This window comes from Portunus trituberculatus, chromosome 46 (assembly GCF_017591435.1).
Source record: "Portunus trituberculatus isolate SZX2019 chromosome 46, ASM1759143v1, whole genome shotgun sequence".
Classification (NCBI taxonomy): domain Eukaryota; kingdom Metazoa; phylum Arthropoda; class Malacostraca; order Decapoda; family Portunidae; genus Portunus; species Portunus trituberculatus.
This window is the reverse complement of record NC_059300.1, coordinates 9,334,058-9,356,557: the sequence shown is the minus strand read 5'-3', so window position 1 is coordinate 9,356,557 and position 22,500 is coordinate 9,334,058. Positions and strand designations below refer to the sequence as shown.

Below are 22,500 nucleotides of genomic sequence, written 5' to 3'. Positions count from 1 at the left end.
TTCTCTTTCTTTCATCGAGGCCGCTGGACAGCATCAGTATGCGAGGCCTGGTCAGTCTGTGAATGGCGCACGCTGCTGCTCACTTTATTTCCAGTGTTCATGAAACGGTGTTAATTCCACCTTCCAATCCACACCCTGCACAGCCTGCTCTCCCTGCTCAACCAGCTGCTCATCCTGCTCACCCTGCTCAACCTCGCGTTTCGCCGACACAGCCCACTCACACACACATGCACGCACATAGATAGATAGAGATAAATATTTTTCTGATCACACACATGCTCACTACATTACTAAATACACACTACATTAATATAATCAAAACGTGTTCCAAATTTGAGTATAGTAACAAATGAAAAAAAAGCAATGGAAAAAATGGGCGAAATTAAATCAGATTCATTAGTTAAGACAATTGAAAAACTTTGAAGTCATGGTAAAAAATTTCAGTAAACCCTTGTGATCCTGGGTTTGTGAATACAGTGACATAAATACTACACACAGACTTCTTTGCTTCTTTATAATACCTTGGCACTGCTAGTTTCTGATTTGAGTTCTCGTTCTCGCGCACCGTCAATTTTTCACCCATTCAATATTTTACCTTCACTTCCTGGGAATAAAAATTAGGCTGATGATAATACTAATTCATATACATGTTTATCTTCCTCCTATCTCCTTCCTTAGGTTGTATAGAGACTGCCAATTTCCGACTCCAGTTATCTTTCGAGCGCACCCTCAATTTTTCACCCGCGCAAGCTTTACCTTCAGTTGCGAGAATGAAATATGGTTACTAATGACACTAAGGTTTTAAAGGTTTTCTCCAAGTATCGGTCTTGACGTGATAACTTTCCCCGTCCCTGCTCTTCTCCCTTTGTTGCCCTCAGGTGCTGGTCAATTATCTTCAAATATTCACCCATGCAGGCAGGCAGGTTGGCCCACTCACTGCAGGCACGGCTCACTCATTCCTCCCCTTCATCACCGCCACCACACCATTACCCCGTCACCACTCTACTTTCCTCGTTGTCATCACCACTGCTTTCTCCGTCATCACAATCACCACTAATACCCGCTCACTACTTTGCTTTCATCGTTATTATTAACCCATTGAATACCATGACGTATTTCCATATTCATTCTGCTTACTATTTGGCGATTTTATACAGCTTCAGAAACTTAAATGGGGGATGAAAATAGCGAGGACTGTGGCCATTAATCTTACGACCTCCATAGACCATTCCTAATGTCAATAGAAAGGTCCAATCGTACACAAATCTCAAGATAAAAATTTGTCCCAGTATTGAAGAGGTTAACACTATAAATGACAACTCACACTACACAGCACACAGCTACAGCACACTACCACTTCACACCACAACACCACACCACATGATGCCTTTTGAGAGAGAGAGAGAGAGAGAGAGAGAGAGAGAGAGAGAGAGAGAGAGAGAGAGAGAGAGAGAGAGAGAGAGAGAGAGAGAGAGAGAGAGAGAGAGAGAGAGAGAGAGAGAGAGAGAGAGAGAGAGAGAGAGAGAGAGAGAGAGAGAGAGAGAGAGAGAGAGAGAGAGAGAGAGAGAGAGAGAGAGAGAGAGAGAGAGAGAGAGAGAGAGAGAGAGAGAGAGATTCATGTACGCTGCATGAATAATTGGGTATTGACGGAGGAAGCGCCCTGTGGGTCTCTAACACAGAAGTAGGGTGGTGGAGGAAAAGGAGGAGGAGGAGAAGGAGGAGAAGGAGGAGAAGGAGGAGGAGGAGGAGGCGAAGGAGGAGGAGGAGGAGGAGGAGGAAGGGGAGATGGAAGAGGTGACCCTTTCAATTCCAACTACAACGCCCTTGACATCTCTCCCTTCCATTCCTTCCCTCCTTCAGGTCCGCCATTGCCTTCCCTCCTTTCACCCTTTCCCTTCAGTTAAGACGATTCTCCTGAAAGGTTAGTGAGGTAAGGTGAGGGAATGGGTAGGGAGAATAGGGGAGAGTTACTGAGGGAGACAGGGAGAGAGCACCCGTGTATGGAAGAGGGACGTGTGAGGGCAGTGAGGGGAGGAGAGGTGGCATGAATAACTTTGCAGGGAAAAACTAAATTGTGTGTTAATATTTTTGTTGGTTTTTGTCACTATGGTGTTCAGTAAGTTTTTGTTTTATATATGAGTTATTATCCATGGGCATAGGTAAGTTTTTCTTTTCTTTCAATCTTGTGTGTTTTTTTTTTTTTGTATATTTAGGGAGGAGAAAATAGATGGATAGAAAGATGAATAGATAGATGGAACAAATGGAGAGAAGATGGAAAAAAAAATAAGGTGAAAGTTTCTATTCCAATAAAACATTCAAATAGATCTTTCCTTGATACATATATATATATATATATATATATATATATATATATATATATATATATATATATATATATATATATATATATATATATATATATATATATATATATATATATATATATATATATATATATATATATATATATATATATATATATATATATATATATATATATATATATGTATATATATATATATTTTTTTTTTTTTTTTTTTTTTTCATTTCATATCTCTGTCAAAGGTTTTCTGCTGAAAGTACGAAGGCTGTGAATGAAAGCTGCGTGTCTAGCGAACCCCGATATCACCGCGAAAAAGTTTATCTATTTTTTTTTTTTTCTCTTCAGAAGACTTTGGACCATGTGTGAATATTCTTGTTAAAAAGTTAGAGTGTGAAAGTGCCGGAAGTTTGCTGTGAATAAAGTGGCAATGAGGAGGTGAGCAAGTAGTCCCAACTGTCACGACCGCACTTTCCCGCAGCATTTCCCATTTAATTGTTTTCATTTCCTTGATCTCTGTCTCCTCATGCACACACTTCCTTCCCTTCTTGCTCCTGTTACCATCATCCTAGTCTTCCTCCTCCTTGCAGCTTAATTCCTCCCAGGTAAGAAGAAACCGATCTGATCCACTGCTTCCACTATATCTCTCAACGCCTCTCTGAACTCTCTGTCTCAAGTCCCTCGCTGCGCACGTTCCTTGTGGTACTCGCTGAGGTGCCCAAGCATTCTCGTCCGACAATAAAAGTTCAGAATTAGGCTGCTGGAGTGTTTAAGAGTCTACAACCCTGACTTGAAATGGTCCTAGACACGTATACTAAAGGTGAGGCAGTGGTGGGAGGAGAGTCGGGGTGAGGGATGAGGAGTGCCATGGGGCGGTTTAAGGAGGCGTGGTGTGTATGCATGGAAGAGAAAGAGAGGGGTTTAAGAAAGTTTTTTTTTTTTTACCTTTGTGTTGTATGATACAGATTATGTGTGTGTGTGTGTGTGTGTGTGTGTGTGTGTGTGTGTGTGTGTGTGTGTGTGTGTGTGTGTGTGTGTGTGTGTGTGTGTGTGTGTGTGTTTACGAGTATGCATGTTTTTTTTATTTTATATATCCCTTTTAGTGTTATAGTTTTCCTTTGTTTACATTCACTGAGCTAGAGAGAGAGAGAGAGAGAGAGAGAGAGAGAGATAACATTAACGAGCAGAAAAAAATAAAAAGAATATGAACGCGATTCTATCTTTTATAGACTACTGAGCTACTTATACTTAGTTAAACGTCACCAATACAAACTTATGACCAAAAACCTGTCAGTGATTATAGGAGAAAAGATATTATAGTAAAAGGCAAGGTAGCCAAGACAAGACGTTTACATAATTCTTTGTGTCATAGAAATAAGAGTACAGAGACAATACAGGGAAGAGGTTGCCAATGCCCTCGTGTCGTCCCCTTTAGTTGTATTTTTTTCTACTATTTATTTTACAAACACACAGAGAATACAGTGCCAGTGTTCTCTAAACCCAATGGCAGTGTTTGTGTGTGTATGAATGTTATGTGGGGTACGTGTGGCCAGGCTGTGTTCCCTTGTCCCAGAGGTGCCTTAATGAAAATAACGTAACCTGGGAGCACATGGAGCGAGAGGCTTAAGTAAGAGTATGAAACGTAGTTCACCTGAAGAAGACTTAACAACCTCTCTTCCCTTACCACCCACCAGTAACACACCTGCCGCTCACCCCACTCGGCAGGTGAAGCTAAGGAGTATAGAATTAATTAGGCATATAAATGAGTCCAAAACAATAGGGTCCTGGAGAGAGACAAAAGGGAGAGCCGCCGGCTGTTAAGGTGGGGAACGAAAAAGGCAGGCCATTGTGGTAATCATGGCCGCTTCTGCTCAAGGAAACGCTGTAGGAGGTGCACACAAGATATTATGGACCAGGCGACAAAACCCTCAGCCCAGGCGTTATTGTGCCGCGTTATTGACTGGGAGACGACGAAGAGGAGGTGGTGGTGGTGGTGGTGGTGGTGGTGGTGGTGGTAGTGGAGCAATGGTAGCTCTAGGGAGGTGAAAGGAAGGAAGACGGTGACGTGGGCTGTAAGGGGGAGGGATGGGAACGATATTAAAAATGTGATCATGCTGTCGAAGAGAGAGAGAGAGAGAGAGAGAGAGAGAGAGAGAGAGAGAGAGAGAGAGAGAGAGAGAGAGAGAGAGAGAGAGAGAGAGAGAGAGAGAGAGAGTGAGAGAGAAAGTAGAGTAGAAGGTAATGCAGTGTTAGCAAAGTGTGACTGAAATGGAAGTCGTATCGCTCAAACACTCAGCTCGGTTCAGTCTATTGCAGTACCGCGCCTCACATGAATATTCAGGCCTTTCATCACCTTGCTGCCTGACCGGCCCCCCTCCTGCCCCCGCCCCACACTCGTTCGTGGCCCTGGCCCTGCACCCACCTCGACTCTCCCTATACCTTGCTAATATAAAGTAAATGAATATTCACCACACACCCTCATTAGCAGCGGAGTTTCCACGCTGGCGATCTTGCGTCTCTTTCCTTGTCACACGGAATACAAACTCGGGCTGCTGGAAAGGTCGTGTTTGACTGCTGGTTTTAGAATGAGAAAAATTCATTAATCTATTCCATTTTATAGTGATTAATCTCTAATGACTTTCATGTACGACATATTATTTTCTTTGTTTTCGACGAACAGAATTCAGTTATTTTTTTCTTTTTCTTTTTTTTTCCTATTGTTTTTACGTACTGAAAAGGAAATACGTTTCACTGCGGAAAATATTGTGTTTTTACTCAGTAAAATGAATTTACAAATATTGTCTTTATTTGTTAAATCCAAATTTGTCGCTTGCAAAAAGAAATATTTCGACGCAGTGTCTCGATGGCCGTCAGGCTCCGGAAATTAATCGGGATGACGGATTAAAAATATGACAGAAACGAATATATTAGCAGTAAATTCTGAAAAAAATGTGTATATCACGGGTGATATATGACGTTGTAGGTCTTAATGGTCGTAACATTATTTTTTTTTTCTTTTTATTAACGACATCCGATCCGCCCGCCACGCCGTGTCCTCACAATGGCGGTGGTGGAGGGGGGGGACACTCTCTCTAAGGTACATTTCGTGTACCACACTCCCACGTGTCACCACATGTCACGGCCACGACTGCAGGCCAGGTCACATGTATGAGACACGTAGTGGGAAAACCAGAATTGTATATTGTTTTTTCTCTAACTTTTCATATGATCCCAGATAAAACTACTATATAGGACCACTTTCCTGTGATGAACACACAAGACCTGTGGTCTCCATAAGGAAGGGAGAAGAGTATAGGACTGCTGTGTGAAATTCGCCTAACATTTTTTTCCCTCGAAGCAGAGATAAAACCCTTTCACATTTAGATCTGGTAACCAGTGCTGCCCGTGGCCTTTGTGTTCATGGCTGCGGCGGAAGAGTTGATTGGTTTCGTCATGGCGAGTCCGGTCGCGGTATAGGACGAGGCGCGCCAGGTTGGAGCAAGGCAGGAAGGGTTGTGAGTTAACGAAGTTTTTGGCAATCTGAGGAATGACGAGGCGAACTACTTGTTTAATCACCTATTTTACTGAACCTGAGGGCGCATGTAGTGTTGTAGCCAAGCACAGACACACACCGTGTTGCGCGGTGCTGGTGTGGTAAGCTGAGAGCAGCATCATTTTGTGGTGTTGGTTAACATGGGAATCTGCCAAGCGATGAGTCTAGCTAATACTACTCGGGGTATAAAAACAAGGTCTGGCCTCTACAGGGGCTACCACATCCCTCCTCCCGCAAGTGATCTTCAAACATGTCTCTTGTTCGTATTCAAATGAAACAAATGAAAAAAAAAGTCCATGTGACATAGATCCTCGAAATCCGGCCCTGCTGTTCCCACACCAGCCTTTCCCTTCCCTAAATAATTTATAATCCACTTCTGCTAACCCCGGTCACCCCTGCATCTACTCTTCCTATCATCCCTCACCCGCCTGTCCTCCCCTCCACACTATCAGGCCCTTGTTCCTGCCTTCCTTCCCTCCCGCCATGCACCTTTATGGTCTCCATGGCCACTGTGCACTAAAATTGTTTTCCTCCCACGCTTTCCTCCCTTGAACCAACCATTCTTCTCTGTCTCACCGAGCCCGCCCACCTTCCACATGTATAGCTAATTTCCACCTTCCACAGCTGCATGGGCACTAGGAACTTGATTTTTACAGTGAGTGTATCAGAAGGAGAAGTTTGGTTTCAACGATTTTTCAAGGTCCTTTTTCGTCCGTCGGCACGTACAGTACGTACAGTGACACACACACACACACACACACACACACACACACACACACACACACACACACACACACGCCCGGTAGCTCAGTGGTTAGAGCGCTGGCTTCACAAGCCAGAGGACAGGGGTTCGATTCTCCGGCTGGGTGGAGATATTTGGGTGTGTCTCCTTTCACGTGTAGCCCCTGTTCACCTAGCAGTGAGTAGGTACGGGATGTAAATCGAGGAGTTGTGACCTTGTTGTCCCGGTGTGTGGTGTGTGCCTGGTCTCAGGCCTATTTGAAGATCGGAAATAATGAGCTCTGAGCTCGTTCCGTAGGGTAACGTCTGGCTGTCTCGTCAGAGACTGCAGCAGATCAAACAGTAAAACACACACACACATACACAAAAAAAAAAAAACATACACACAAAAAACAAAACAAAAAAACACATACACACAAAACACACACACACACAAAAAACACACAAACACACACAAAAACACATGCACACAAACACACACAAAAAAAAAAAAAAACACAAACACACACACATGTACACAAAAAAACACACACACACACTGTGTTATGTGGTCTCAGTCCTACCCGAAGATCGGTCTATGAGGTCTGAGCTCGCTCCGTAATGGGGAAGACTGGCTTGGTGACCAGCAGACGACCGAGGTGAATCACACACACACACACACACACACACACACAAATAAAATAAAATAAAAAAACACACACACACACACACACACACACACCGCGTAGTGTAGTAGTTAGCATGCTCGACTCACACTCGAGAGGGCCTGGTTCGAGTCCCGGAGGCGGCGAGGCAAATGTGTAGCCCCTGTTCACCTCGAGGGGTTGTGGCTTCGCTTTCCCGGTATGTGGTCTCAGTCCTACCCGAAGATCGGTCTATGAGCTCTGAGCTCGCTCCGACTGGCTGGGTGACCAGCAGACGACCGAGGTGAATCACACACACACACACACACACACACACACACAGACCAACTAGACCAACGTTTTGTTTTCCGGCGGTCCCGCATCCCAGGGTATTCGCGTTTCCAACTTCCTCTTGTTGCATTCACACACACACCGCCTGAGCCGATGTTTGCCTGGATCACTGGCCCGGGTGGCTTGGTGGCTCGGGGGCGACAACCTCCAAACGTTTTCTATACCGAGGTCCATCCAGTCCCTTGTCCTGAACAAGTTGACACTGCTGCAGTATGAATTATTCTGAGCAGAACAAAAACTTGGTGGATGAAAAGCAGTTGGTGGAGTATCCTTTCACCTCCTCGAGTCTTCTCGAAAATCTTTCGGTGAACAAATGCACACTATGTGGCGCTCAGATGTGTTCCGGACGAGACACTGATGTGCATGAGATGTGCAAGAAGATGCTGTTCTTGTTTCAGGAGGTATCTGGCGGGAAAGTCTTTAAAAAAGAAGGATTAATGTGAAATACAAGTAGGAAAATTATTTCTGGGACTTCAGGAACATGTTTTTTTTCCTAAGATTTTCCTTGAAATTGTTTGCTGGATAATTAGAACATACAAATATGGTAGTGGTGGTACCGGCAGCAGGGGCGCTGACACCAGAGACAACAACAGCAGCGGCATCGATTACAGCTATTACAATAATGTTAGTACTATAATGGCAGCACTGTGACATCGTTATTTTGGTTGTTGCTGTTGTTGTTGTTGTTGTTGTTGTTGTTGCTGTTGTTGCTGCTGCTGCTGCTGCTGCTAGAGTAGTATGAACAACAACAGTGACAACAACAATAGCAATAACATACTACTACTACTACTACTACTACTACTACTACTACTACTACTACTACTACTACTACTACTACTACTACTACTATTACTACTACTACTACCACACATTTAGAAGGAAAAGAAGTAATCTGATTCAGTAGCTCTTAATCATCTCCCTCTTCCCCATTTTCTCTCACTGAAAAAAAAACAAAAGCTGCGTTGAGGCTTCCAGGTGCCAGTGTGGATCTTGGAATGAGGCGCGTAACTGAATGCATAGGAACTGGTTGGTGTTACGTATTGCAATGCCATTATCTTTCCCCCCAAACCCCCTTTCCCCCTTCTCTCTCTCTCTCTCTCTCTCTCTCTCTCTCTCTCTCTCTCTCTCTCTTGTTTGCATATACTTCTTTGCATGTACTTGTTTGTAGATCAATATACACTGCACTTATTGTTGCGTGTCTGTGGTCATTATCTGCACGTTATTTTATGAAGGTAATTCAGAAAGTATACAAGGGATCTTTTTAAAGGAAAAAGTGGCGGGAGACAAAATGATTAATTCTTGGGAACCTTGTTTGACCATCTAGTTTGATACGATGATTCTTGTTTTGTTTTCTTTTATATATTTTTTCAAGAGATTTATCTTTATTAGTAAAATGTAAGCATAATAATTTTCGTTTTGTAGCTTCCAGACCTTACATGGCTCACACACACTCTGACTGCGAAGTTTTAATGTTCCGCGTGCTCTGTATGAAACGAACCGCTTAATGATACGACGTGGAGGACCAGCTGATGTGTCCGCAGCCAGACTACGAGTATAATAATGTGTCCCGATGCTGCTAGCGTCGCCCTTCTTTATGGCTGGCTGGTAATGGCGCAGCGGTAACTGAAAACTCTTGACATTATGCATGTAATTCACGATCCGCCGGGAACCATTCATGGTCCTGAATGAGACTGGCGAACCTCAGCGAACTGTCTTTAGTGTCTTATTTCCGGCTCAGATCGTTCCGTTGCCAAAGAAAAATGGAACAACATTGTACTGTGAACTCGTATTGACTGCGCAATATACTTTTATTTCTTCGCAGGTTTTCCCTGAAGGCTTTGTGCAGTGAGCGAAACACTTGATGCATTCACAGTAAGAGACAAAACGAGCATAATGCCTAGGATGTTATTATCTTATGGGAACTGAAAACAATACGTGGCACCTCAAGTAAGGATCACGTAACCAACATTCTCCCACGACTATCCTTGTGTTGTTGTGTGCCGAGTGGCGGATGCAATATTTGTCATATATCGGATTTGCTGAGTCCGTTGCAACTTGGGATGTGACAGCGAGGAGTGCAAATGAAGGTCAAAGGTGAAGCAAGGTGAAGGCAACGCAGGTGCACGTGATGAGTGGGCGTGAGTGAGTGAGTGAGGCGATGTGTGTTATTGCGGTAGCGGAGACTGCCGTGCCGGATACAGGATTAACTCTACTAATTACGTTGTTGTTACTTTAATCATCTGCTTTTGCCAGTTAAACCATACTATTATTAACCTTGGATTCCGATTATTGGGATGTGTGGATTAAATGTTCTTTTGATATCCCCCAAGGGTGGTGTGGACGCTGCCATGGAAGACGAGAGTAGTAAACTAGCGCTTGTTTCTTCACAATCGCATTCGTGAAAGTCAGTATAATTTACAAAACTAGATTTGCCTGGAGTGGTAACCACGTCAAGTACTGTTCACATAAAGTCACATACATAAGTGTCTGTTTGTATTAGAATGGGTTAATGACAGTGTTAGTATTGTAGGACTGTGTGGCGGAAGAAGATTGGTTGTTCCTTCCTGGCAGTGGTGGTGGTGGTGGTCAGCCCCGAGGTTCGTTTGCCCCGCGGATGTAGCCAGCCGCCGTCATCGTCATGGTTAAACAACACCACCAGCAGCAGCAGCAAAAACAAAAATACTATTCATAAACTCGATTAGCGAAACGAGCCTTGCAACAACTTTTGGAAAACATCTCGTATTCATTTCACTTTAATTTGATTGAGTATAGGTAACTGCGTTGTATGTTTAAGAAGTATTTTTTTCTTTTTTTTTAGAGAATATTTTATGATAGACTTTTAACGGTAAAGTATATGCAGGAAATGTTTGTCTTCGTAATTGATCACACGTTTAGTTCCACTCGGTCAGCTCGCCGATAACGTGACGTGGCGTGGCGTGGCGTGGCTGTGCATGGCGGCTAAAGTGTGCCCTCACTCGCGTGGCCGACGCTACATTGATGTAACCGACACAGAGGCTTTGTGTATTTGTAACTAAAGCTAGCAATATTTCATAACTCCGTTACATATTTTGTTCCGCTTTATACTTCACACGTTGAATGTATACAGCGAGCCACCATACACTGCAGGGTTAAAGCAGCACTTTCTGCAACACTGTTTGTTCTGGCATGGGGAGTAAAAACAAGGTCATCCAGCGTAAACTAGCGACCTGACCGAGCAGTGGAGGCCATGAGAGCGATGAAATACAGTAGATCAGACTCATGAACAAGAAAGTGTATAGATCAATAGTATAGTTCGTTTTAAAGTAAGAAATAGAGCGATTTTCATGAGCTTACAAGAAGAATCGGAAAGCCATGAGTTTTCTACTGCAATTGATATTTCTGAAGTAACTTTTCTTTTTTTCAATATCGAGGTCTTGTATTATTCAGAACCACTTAGCAATCACAAAATTCAAATTTGTCATAAGATACAAAGAATTATAATGAATGAATACCTTGAATGTACAGTCGCCGCTGATTTCAATATTAATCAGACTGGCACTCGAGGTACTTACGTGAATTACGTTTTCATTAACAGTTTGAAGTAGTGCAGAAATTGTAGAGAGCATTCGTAGATGCACTGGTGAATAAAATTATCATCTAATCATCATTCAATCATCAGTACTGTGCTTGGCCCTTAAACTCACCAAAATCCTTCAGGTTTGCTCGGTATGAATTGAACAAATAGACTACATGTAAGAGCACATCAGAGAAAACTAATCTAAATTCCAATCGTGTGATTTGGAAGTATTCACGCGTATATGACAACGAGCTTTACTTTATAAGACCATTACCATCTTCTGTTAACTTAGTATACACAACTCAACGTAAACAACATGACTGAAATAAAGTTCACAAAAATAATATAACAACCAACACAACGCCGTTAATTACCGTGACCGCACACCAGAAAATAAAACCAATCCCATAATGATAAAGCTAACGCGATCCTAGTAAAGCAGAGGAATGGGTGTATGAGACGGGACAGATCGGTAGAAGGCGTTTATACCGGGCATTTAAAACCACCATTCTGATTATTTTGCGTCGCACGGCTAACACACACACACACACACACACACACACACACACACACACACACACACACACACACACCTTTTTTACGGCATTTTCGTGATTGGCTCGTGTGTATAAGATCGTGCCTCACTTCAAACAGGCTTGTAAATCCAAAAGAGATGCAATGCGACCAGCGGGGACATGAGGCTCGGGTACCTATGTCTGTTTTTATTATTTCTAACCAGCGACTCATCCAGGTGGCCGCGATACGTCCCCTGCTGTAGGTGAAGGGCGTTGATAATAATAGATGATGACGATCTATGATGAAAACATTGTGTGTAGAGGGTTGTTATTGAAAATGTGATGGGGAATAACGAAAAGAAGAAAAAATAGGTGTCATTTTTTTCTTTCATCGCTTTGATTATATTAGTGTGTGTGTGTGTGTGTGTGTGTGTGTGTGTGTGTGTGTGTGTGTGTGTGTGTGTGTGTGTGTGTGTGCGTGTTTGTTTGTGTGTGTGTGTGTGTGTGTGTGTGTGTGTGTGTGTGTGTGTGTGTGTGTGTCTCAGTGCAAGAAGGACAGTATCTTCCTGAAAGTGACGCTTTATGGTTCTGGCTGGACTTTACGTTACGTCCAACACTTTAAGGTGTGGACCCAGTTCCTTGTGTGTGTGTGTGTGTGTGTGTGTGTGTGTGTGTGTGTGTGTGTTATAGGTATCTTCATAACCATACTATATTCACTGCATCAATCATAGGTTATCGGCTTTCTCAGGCTTATCCGACGTTGATGTGGTGGCATAAGTTACATCACCGCCTCAAAAGGGCCCCTCACGCCTTTGAAGTGCCTTCACCCACCTTACCCACCCCACATACCCACCCGAGTAGCCAACGCCCTAAGTCACTCCATTGGTAGTAGGCCACACATTCACCTGCCTTATATCTTCCTTATTACCTTTCCTTCCTCATATCTCCTCCCTCCTCTCCCTCCATCGTGCATTCATTGCCTGGCATGGTTTGTGTGGATTCCTAAGGTTTCTTTCTCACCTTCCCTTCAAGTTCCCGTTACTGACCATAGTGTTTGTAACCTGCCTCCTTATTTTCACCTTTCTCTGTTGAAGCAGGAAAGTGTTAATGTTTTCTTTGTTTTTTCGGTGGTGGTGCTGACGACAACAGCGAAAAAAAAGGGAAGAGAAAATAAAATAGACATCAAGGACAGGAGGGAAAGAGTGGCAAGAATAGCCTGAGTTGAAGGAATGAGGGAGGGAGAGGGAGGCTGGAAGAATAACGAATTTTAGTCCAGTTTAAGGGCACGAGTAATTCAGTTGTTTTACGTACGCTTGTAGGCACGCACTACTTGCATTTCCAATCCCCGCCTGTCTTCTGTACAGTGGCTGTCGAGGGTGGTGGACGCCGTCATCCATCCAGCGTAGGGGACGTAGGTGTGTTCCCCTTTGATAAAATCACACCGATTTACCGAGATAAATTTTACGTTTACATGTACAGAAAGTTTCGTGCTGTTGCCAATTTCATTTGGACGCTAATTTATTCCGCTGCTTGCAGCTTCGCGCTTCGCCCTGCCCTGCCCAGGAATTAAAGGGATCCCTCTTTACTGAGGCGTGACGTGAGGGGTGAGGGGGCCGCGTAGGGAAGAGAAACAGCGAAGCCTCTCCCTCAGGCATCTCAAACCAGTGATGAAAACGGTAATTGGCAGATGTCGGTGAAGGTCAGGCTATCCACCCTTGTTGACGCCTACTAGTAGTTGGAATAGTTACAGTGTGGAATGTTTGGTGTGCCGCCGCCCTCAAGCTACCCCACCCAGGATTAGTGGGCCGTCAAGGTCTTGTTCTCTCCTTGTGTGATTTGTTACTAATAAACATTTGCCAGCAGGTAGGGTAACCAAAAGCAAGGAGGTGCCCATGCTGGTCCACGAGCCAAGGCGTGTGCTACTGCAGGAGCGCACCATAACAGGCTGTAGTGGCCGGCAGGGTTCGTGGGTTAGTAAACAAGGCGGTGCAACACTTATCTTGGGTAACAAATGTCGCGGAGGGAGACAAACGCTCCTAGGCTCGTGTTGGGGAGGGAAGTTATGCGGTACAGAAACATGGCTGTTTTGGTGTGAGTGTGTCCACATTCACCCCTGAAGTTGGGTGGAGGAACACACCATTGCCAACTTGTCAACCGCTCTCACTGCCGAGAGCAATGTAGAGAGAATTAGCCCAAAAACCTTGACAACAGCCGTTGCCCGCCCAGCCTCCTCTGTAATAACCATCCTGAGTGCAGCAGCAATGCCAGCGGCAATAGCAATCATCCTGGAACCCAATAAAAGTACAATTTCCGGGAGGCAGTAAGCTAAGATGTTTTCCTCTTGTTCGCCTTATTAACCCTATGGCGGGGAGTGTTCCCGCCTGGCCGAGAGTCTGTACGCCTCCCCCACCCCGCGACCTCTCTCTCTCTCTCTCTCTCTCTCTCTCTCTCTCAGAACAACTATGTATGCACACTGCAGTCCTCCTCGCTCTCTCCCTTCCTTAACCCGACGTAATGTTATTAGAAGCGCTGAAGGATGAGCTGCCTTCTTCCTCCATCCCGCTGCCCACCTCATCTTCCCGTCCCAAGCCTACTCCCTCTTTCAAATTCCCTAACCTTCGTCACATTTTCTCTCCTTTCCGCCTCCTCTCTCACTCTCTCCTCTCTCTCCTCTTCTCTTCCATCTCCACTATCCACACCATCTATTTCTCATATACTCTCATTTATCTACACTTTATTTCTCCTTTCCATTCTCTCCTGTGTTTCTCGTAATTAAAAGTATGAGTTTCTAATTCTGTGTTTGATCTCTCTTTAATGCCCTTGCTTGCTACTCTCTCCGATGACACCCATGCATCAATTACTCATTCCATCCGTACGCTCGCTATGTAGTTACCTGTCTTCCCCTACGTAGGCCTCTCTCCTCGTGTCCCCCCTCTCCTTTACCCTCCTCCAACACGCCTCAAGACGCTTGTAAATACAGAGCCAACAGAGTTAATTTGAAAGTTTCTCCAAGTTCATACACGGAGCAGCGTCTCTAATTAAAATAACAGATGTTCCAATTGAAGAAAACTCACTGGAGATGCGATTACCACGAGAGAGAGAGAGAGAGAGAGAGAGAGAGAGAGAGAAACCTTAACACCTCACGTTATACTCGTAGATAGACTCAGACTCTCACAAAAACTAACGACGTATAACCCAAGATAGATCAACATTCTCTCGCCTTCACGTTCGCAACCAATTTTGTGGAGGGAAGGATGGGGGGGAGAGGGCGCAGAAGGACGGAGGAGGGGGACGGGGAGCAGGAGCAGGAGCAGGAGCAGGAGCAGGGGGTGAAAAGACGCACCAATCAGCAGCACAAACCAGCTGGGGTGTGTGTTGACGAAGCCTCGACCCTATGGAAGAGGCGGGCGGCGAGTCTGGTGTGTGTGTGTGTGTGTGTGTGTGTGTTTGCTCACGAGGGGCCACAGCGAGAGAAGGCAGAAGGTGGGGAAAGAAAGAGAACGCTAGAAAGTATGGAATGTGTGTGTGAGAGAGAGAGAGAGAGAGAGAGAGAGAGAGTGTGTGTAAGGGTAAGGTTATTCTCTCTCTCTCTCTCTCTCTCTCTCTCTCTCTCTCTCTCTCTCCATTTCCTGGTAAGGGCAATAATAGTGTTGATACAAGACGCAAATAAGTTTATCTTTCAGTGTTTACTTTCCGGTAATTGTAGTGACCAACCCGCCAAGTTGTGTGTGTGTGTGTGTGTGTGTGTGTGTGTGTGTGTGTGTGTGTGTGTGTGTGTGTGTGTGTGTGCGTGCCCAGAAAAGGAAATATAAACATTTGTATGAAGGTAATAAATCGAGAGTGAGAATAAATTAGAGAGAGAGAGAGAGAGAGAGAGAGAGAGAGAGAGAGAGAGAGAGAGAGAGAGCCCCTTTTCAATCTTACCGAAAGATTACTTCCTCCTCTAACTGTGCGTTGTCTGTTTCTTTTGTTCATCTCATCTGAGTCTCCCTCTGTTTCTCCTTTCCTCTTGCAACCATCCCTTATCTTCCCCTACTTTCCTCTCATCCTCTCCATTACTCTTATTTCTATTACTCCCTTTCTGCTTCTCTCTCTCTTCCTTCTCTCTCTCTCTCTCTCTCTCTCTCTCTCTCTCTCTCTCTCTCTCTCTCTCTCTCTCTCTCTCTCTCTCTCTATCTATCTATCTATCTCTCCCCCCTATGAAAACTAATAAAAATGAGTTTCCAGTTTGTATTTTTCGAGACGTGTCCCTCTTTCATCATGGAGGCTCCAGAATAGTGGGGTTGATAGGCCTGCCACGACTTATTAGCCTTGTTTGTAACCAGAGAGCCAAGTTTTGAATAAGTGGATCTTCTTTTTTTCATCAGCAATAAATAGTAAATTCGTTGGTCTATGTATGTACGTCGGTAAAAAAGAAATATGCCCCACGACATGTATTTGGTTCTTATATATACTTTTATTTACTCCTCGGTCAATCTCGTATATACACTACAGAGGTTTCTACGCCATATTTAAGCTCGTATTCTCAAACACCTCTGTGCTTAACCTCCTTTATTTCAAAGACTTTATTTAAATTTACTTGAGTTTTTTTTTAAAGTGTTTTTACGGTTACAGAGGCACAGTGACAAGATTTTTACATTGTTAACTGAAGAAACTCTCTTGAAAACCCATCTCTGTGGCCCTTGAAAAGAGTCGTAGTGAGAGAGCAAAGCGTTTCTGAATACTGGCCTTAGTCACGGATTCCATTGATACTTACGAATTGCCTTTTTCTCGTTAATGTTCCGCGTTGTCCGAAGTCACTCGTATAACTTGGACGATTCAGTATTTGTTTGAATCCTGTAAGTCGGACGGCGAAAGCTACTCGTTATTTTTTTTTTTTTCTACATGATGTTTCCGCATAAAACCGGTGACGAAATTTGGCATGGACGAAGCAAGAACGAAGACGTATTCTTCTCTTATCATTCTTTCGTTTCTCTCGTTTTTTCCTCAGTACTGGGACGCATTTTTACCGCGAGTTTTGGATGTGATTAGACGATTTTATTGACATTAGGAAGGGTTTAAGGAAATCAAAAGATTAATGGCCACAATCTTCACTATTCTAATCACCACATAAGTTTCTGAAGATGTATAAAATCACCAAATTGTAAGTAGAACAATATGAAAACGTATCATGGTACTGAAGAGGTTAATTGTAAACCGTTTCTCTTCACATCACTTTTTCTGTGTGAAGTTTAAGAAAATGTAATATGGTTTCCAAAAGTAATAATGACAATGGATATATAATTATGTCAAGTTGTCTGTTGGTGATAAGAAAAACTAAAAGAAGTAATGTACATAGTAGTATTAGCTACTCATGATGTAATAGCTGATAATACGAAGTGATAATGCCGTGGGTATGTATTTGTTTCAAGTGCTTTGCTGTGATGCGGAGAAAAAGATGCCTAAAGCAGATTCATAGCAAAGGTAATGATACAAAATACAAAATATTCGAAGTAATACTACTAGTTGATATGTAATTATGTAACGTGACTTGCTGTTGATACGAAAAAAAGATAAAGATGCTTAATCTCTTCAGTACCATGACGCGTTTCTACATTCATTCTGCTAATATTTGGTGATTTTATACTGCTTAAGAAGCTTATATGTGGTACCAAAATAATGAAAACTGGCTATTAATCTCCTGAGCTTTATAAACCCTTCCTGATATCAATAAAATGCTTTAATCGCACCCAAATCTCAAGGTAAAAATGTGTCCCAGTACTGAAGAGCTTAAGTCTAATGAAAATTGTAACTAGTATAACCGAAGAAATCATTTTAGTGAATATGTAATTATCTATTGTGATTTGCTGGTGATAGAAAGACAAACCTAAATGGAACCAAGTAGAAGTCTGATTATGTGAAGCAATTTGCCGGTAATGGAGAGAAGGAGACGCCTAAATGGAAAGCAAATGATAGCAAGGTGTTCCTCTCGCGCCGTTCATTGAGTAAGGTATTAATTCCATTAGCCGCCGCCAGACCCCTGCGAGCGGCGCGGAAAGAGGTTCCTCGTGTTAAATAATTCCATTTTCCCCACGATTGGTTCTTAGAGGAAAGGTTCAGTTACACGCCCCTCTCTCTCTCTCTCTCTCTCTCTCTCTCTCTCTCTCTCTCTCTCTCTCTCTCTCTCTTGATGAATGCAGTTACAAAATTGCCATTTTTAGCCCATCTTGAATAGTTCATTATTTTTGTTTATATTCTATTCAGTACGCTTTCTTTTGTATAATTATCTCTCTCTCTCTCTCTCTCTCTCTCTCTCTCTCTCTCTCTCTCTCTCTCTCTTTTCTGTTTCGTCCTCGGCAGTGAAATGTGGCCACAAAACTTTTACCTTGTGTCTTGCTGTCTCTCGCCGCCTCAATATAATTAACGCCAGATGGGATGGTAGTGGGACAGACGCGCGGCACACTCGTCAAGGTTGTGAAGAGTGTCTTTGTCCCCAGCGTCGCGTCTGTTGGGACGGAAAAAGAGACCACGTTAGATGATGGAAGGTGGAAAGAAATAGTGGAATGGTTGGTGGAGATGAAGGCAGAGAGAAAGGGAAGGAAATGAGCAATGGGGAAAGAGAGGAAGAGAAAGGAATAGAAAGGAGAGAAGGATACTTATGGTTTGTTTGAGTATAGAGTTGGACAGATGGTCTTCAAAAAGGAGAGGAGTGATGTGATTATTGATGTCAGGTGAAAGAGGTGCGAGTGCAAAGGGAAGGAAAGAACTTGTCCATGAAATATTAAATCATAATTGTAAAGGAAAGAAAAAAAATGGATTGGATCATAAAATATGCTGATAAGAGAAAAGTATTGATCGAGAAGTGAATATATTGCAGTAATTTTGCGAACTGTACAAAATTTGGAAAGGAAAGAAATGGAAAAGTTTTAGGGTTGAGTAACTAAAAAAAAAAGTATATACAAAAGGGAAGAAAGGGAAGGAAGTATTGTTTATATGAAAACCATCAACATATTAACCATTGCACACACACACACACACACACACACACACACACACACACACACACACACACACACACACACACACACACACACACACACACACACACACACACACACAGTTCCAGAACAACAGCCGGGCAATGAACCTGTGTTGTGGATTTGAATATATGTATGTGGCGAATTATGTTGTGTATACGCATGAATGTGTAGTGTGAATATTGAGGTATGTGGTACAGAGAGCGAGAGAGAGAGAGAGAGAGAGAGAGAGAGAGAGAGAGAGAGAGAGAGAGAGAGAGAGAGAGTAAATGCAGCATATAGATATTTATAATTTCGAGAAAATTGAAATATCTCTAAATAAATGCGTTAAAAAAATTGGCCTTGATAGATTTGTTAGTCACAGGGACATGTAGTGAAGGTAGAGCAACAGTAAAGTATGTTAATTAGCATCAGGTAACGCCAATATGATTCCATGAAATAATGACGTGTGTGTGTGTGTGTGTGTGTGTGTGTGTGTGTGTGTGTGGGAGGGGGGGGCTGAGGAGGATGAGAAAGTGAAGAAAAGTATGATTTTCTATCTCTACTCTTGTAAAGATTATTGTTGTTGTTATTATTGTTATTATTATCATTATTATTATTATTATTATTATTATTATTATTATTATTATTATTATTATTATTATTATTATTATTACCATTATTATCATTATTATTATAAGGAAGAGGATGATTTGCACTTTGTTTCTTAATTTGTATTTTTTTGTTCCTTTTCTATATTGTCAATGTTGTTTGACTTGTTTTATAATTGTAATCCTTCAGTCGTATTTGCTTAGCTTTGCAATTTTGTTTTTCTCCTGTCATTCTCCATTTATACATTTTTGTTAGTGCATTTTTTTATCGTTATTTTTTTCATCTTTATATGCGCTTTTCTCTTTTTCCCTTTTATTTCTTTTCTTTCTTTTAGTGTAGTTAACATTTTGTCCTTTACTTTATTCATTCCCCAATCGACACACTCTCTCCTCTTCTTCCTCCTCTTCCACGCAAGCTTCACTCTTTTTCCCTTATTCCAGCACTCTCTCCTCATCATCCTCATCGTACTCATCCTTCCTTTGTACCTGCACTCTTTTCTCTCCCTCCTCCTTCCTCCTTCCTTCTCTCCTCGTTTTCCTTCTCCCTGCTCCCTCCGTCGCTTGGCCGCTTATCTCCCTCAGGCAGCAGGAAACTGAGACACGGAGATGCACTGCAATTTTGGTGGATTTTATGAGACGTTTCATGACTCGTAATGTGTATTATAATTGCTTGGTAACAGAGAGAGAGAGAGAGAGAGAGAGAGAGAGAGAGAGAGAGAGAGAGAGAGAGAGAGAGAGAGAGAGACTGGTAAAGACTAAAATATTTTCTTGTTACATAGGAGCGCATGCGGATTTTGAAATATAGACTGCAAGACACGAGGAAACAGAGGAAGAGAGAGTAATGGAAAGAAGTGTGTTATACCAGAGAATTTGAGGATTTGAAGGAAAGATGGTGGAGGAAGAGGAGGAGAAAGAGGAACAAGGAGAAAGAGAAGGTATAGAGGAAGAATGATGTGGGTAACTAATCTGGTAATTGTGTTTATTCCAACGTCGGTATAATTAAGGGAAGTCTTTGAGGAATGGATGATGCGTGAGGAGGAGAGGGAAGAGGAACACAAAGGAACACGAGTAAAGAACAAACTATAGCAAATCTTCTTTACCTATGACGATGTTTGCGGTAAATTTCCCAATCAAGTTTAAAATGGAAGATGAATAATAATGAAGGGGGCTATTTGGCTTTCTATCCACCGTTCTCTGGCAGAAAATGAGAAAAGGAAATGGGAAAATACAGGATAAGGAACAAATGAATGAAAAATAAGAAAATGGAATAGTAATAGAAGAGGAAAGAAGGAAGAACATAAAATATAGACGAGAGGTGAGAAAAAAAAACAGAGGAAATCGGATATAAAGTTATAATGATAAAGAACTGAAATTAAATAGGTAAAAAAAAAAAAAAATTAACGTAAAATTATGATTGAATGTAGGGAAACAGTTAATTGAAGAAAGAATTAGCATGGAATCACAATAACCTGAGTGAAGTCCCAGTGGTGATGAGTGAAAGAGAAGCACCGCCACAACACATAATTTGCGTCACTGCCAAAAAGATGAATGCCACGATGCGCATTTATTACAGAGGTATGGTTGTGAAAAATGCCTGGATCTGTACATGAATATAAGTATGATTATGCGAGGTTTAATGAAATGAGTATGGATGGCTATTCCTTACCCCAATGATGTAGAGTGTAACGTTTGGTAAGTAAATCCGTGTACTTTTATATATATTTACATTAATGGTGTTCTTTTTCACGCTCCTTGCTCACTGGTTATAATTATGAACATGCGAGGTTTAATTAAACGTGCATTTCGTTATCCCAGTGATGTAGAGTGTGACGTTTGGTAAGTGAATCTCTGTACTGTTATCTTCCACTCGCATTCTTTTATATATATTTGCATTAGTTGTGTCCTTGTTGCCTCCTCACTCTGTTCGCGTGTGTATTTTTCATCGTGTCTGTCATGAAAGTAAGTCCTTAGTAACAGTTTTCCTTCTTCCTAGTAACTATTTCACGAGTGCTCTCTTTTTCTTTGTGTGTTCCTTCCTTGTATTGTGTTAACCTTAAGCGCATGTCCCTGTCCTTTCCCTCATGCGTGTAAAGGTTTCAAGCAAGGTAGATGGAAAGATATAAAAGGCGTTTCTTTTTTTCCTTTCTGTAATATTTGTTGCCTTTTTTAGTATCTCTCTCTCTCTCTCTCTCTCTCTCTCTCTCTCTCTCTCTCTCTCTCTCTCTCTCTCTCTCTCTCTCTCTCTCTCTCTCTCTCTCTCTCTCTCTCTCTCTCTCTCTCTCTCTCTCTCTCTCTCTCACAGGTTGTCTTTTTCAGTCGTTTTTTTAAACTAGTCGTACATTATTTTCCTACGCTTCTGTCTCGAAATAGAAGTTTTAGATAATAATAAGTGTCATATCTTTTTTTTTTTCATCACTTGACTCATTTCTTGCTGCTGATCTGCCACTTCCCAGCCAGCCATTCGTCTTCCTTCCCTCATATTATCTCTCCCAGACGACACCTCATCCCTCTATCTCTCTCCCGACTAACACCTTTTTTTCATATATTTCCCGACACACACACACAACATCCCCATTCTTGTCGCCTCGCTTCCTGTGTATCCCGGGAAGAAGCTCGCCGACTCCCTCACCGCAGGCTTCCCACTTTGCAATATTTCTCCTGTTCGTGGGAATCTCCGTCCATCTCCTTCCCCTTCTCTCGATCATGAATCTTCCTCACACACTCCCCTCTCAGCTCCTTACTTACTTACACCTTGCCTACCTTGAAAACACCTGCTAACACTGTCTTTCTCTCTCTCTCTCTCTCTCTCTCTCTCTCTCTCTCTCTCTCTCTCTCTCTCTCTCTCTCTCTCTCTCTCTCTCTCTCTCTCTCTCTCTCTCTCTCTCTCTCTCTCTCTCTCTCTCTCTCTCTCTCTCTCTCTCTACACTCCATGCTTTACTTTTCCTTCCATTGTTCCCTTCCTCCCTTCTTTACCTCCTTCCCTTCCTCCCTCCTTTTCCTACCCCTTGTAACTCTGGCTGTCTCACTACACTCCATACACCCATCCAGTTCCTGACACTCCACACGTACACATCCAGTTCAGTGTTCTTTTCTTCTTTTGTCTGTACATCTTTGTCTTCCTCCTCCTCCTTGTTATTTCTTCACAAATCTAGTTTGAAATACACTTATACAACACTTGCCTTTCCCTTTCCAGATACAATTTGATTTCTTCCTTTACTAACTTGTTTTTTTTATT

At 42.6% G+C, this 22,500-nt stretch overlaps 1 protein-coding gene and 1 long non-coding RNA gene across 4 annotated transcripts in view; one reads left to right on the top strand and one right to left on the bottom strand.

The window, feature by feature from the left end:
- Positions 1–22,500, bottom strand: part of LOC123519875 (Kv channel-interacting protein 1-like) — a 194,641-nt gene that overhangs the window by 15,975 nt on the left and 156,166 nt on the right. For both annotated transcript variants that reach the window (XM_045281502.1, XM_045281501.1), the window contains exon 2: positions 18,024–18,143. The gene's annotated coding sequence lies outside the window, so the exon portion shown is untranslated. The remainder of the gene's footprint in view (positions 1–18,023; positions 18,144–22,500) is intronic.
- LOC123519876 overlaps positions 1–22,500 on the top strand; it is a 66,291-nt gene that overhangs the window by 22,424 nt on the left and 21,367 nt on the right. The window lies entirely within an intron of this gene.